This window comes from Poromitra crassiceps, assembly GCF_964638095.1.
Source record: "Poromitra crassiceps genome assembly, chromosome: 13".
Classification (NCBI taxonomy): domain Eukaryota; kingdom Metazoa; phylum Chordata; class Actinopteri; order Beryciformes; family Melamphaidae; genus Poromitra; species Poromitra crassiceps.
Window position 1 is genome coordinate 22192293 of NC_139644.1, and position 589 is coordinate 22192881.

A 589-nucleotide genomic window follows, 5' to 3' on the forward strand; every position below is an offset into this window, starting at 1 on the left:
TGATGTCTACAATGATGTCAAATGGGCTTTCCAGAAGCTCACCTTTTGTCACCACAGAAGGTCAGGGAAGGCCAATGAGTTGGAAGACCTGTCATCAAAAGTCCAGAGAAAAAAAACTCCAGCTGGGTTCATCAAAGTGAAAGGAGGAAGTGGTACTTTCCAGCAATCACAGATCCATCAGAATCCGCTAGAAAACGGACAATACCAGGAACAGTCTGTGATTAATATGTCTTCTATTCTATTACATCATGTGTTCTGTTTTACGGTAAAATGCTGTATTTAAAAAAGAAACATGGGAATATAAACCCTCTGTATATAATTCATTCACTGACACATCTCAATTGTTAAGAGATTATCAAATAAATAAATAAATAAATAAATAAATAAATAAATAAATAAATAAATAAATAAATAAATAAATAAATAAATAAATAAATAAATACAATTATTGGTCAAATAATTTTTGTCTGTGATCTTTTCTTAACACTTTTAAATGTGCAAACCCTAAGCAAACCTGCCATTTTGTATTTTTTACTCAAAAAGTCAAGTGGCATTATACAAACAGATCATTAAATTTCTTTTCTTTTAG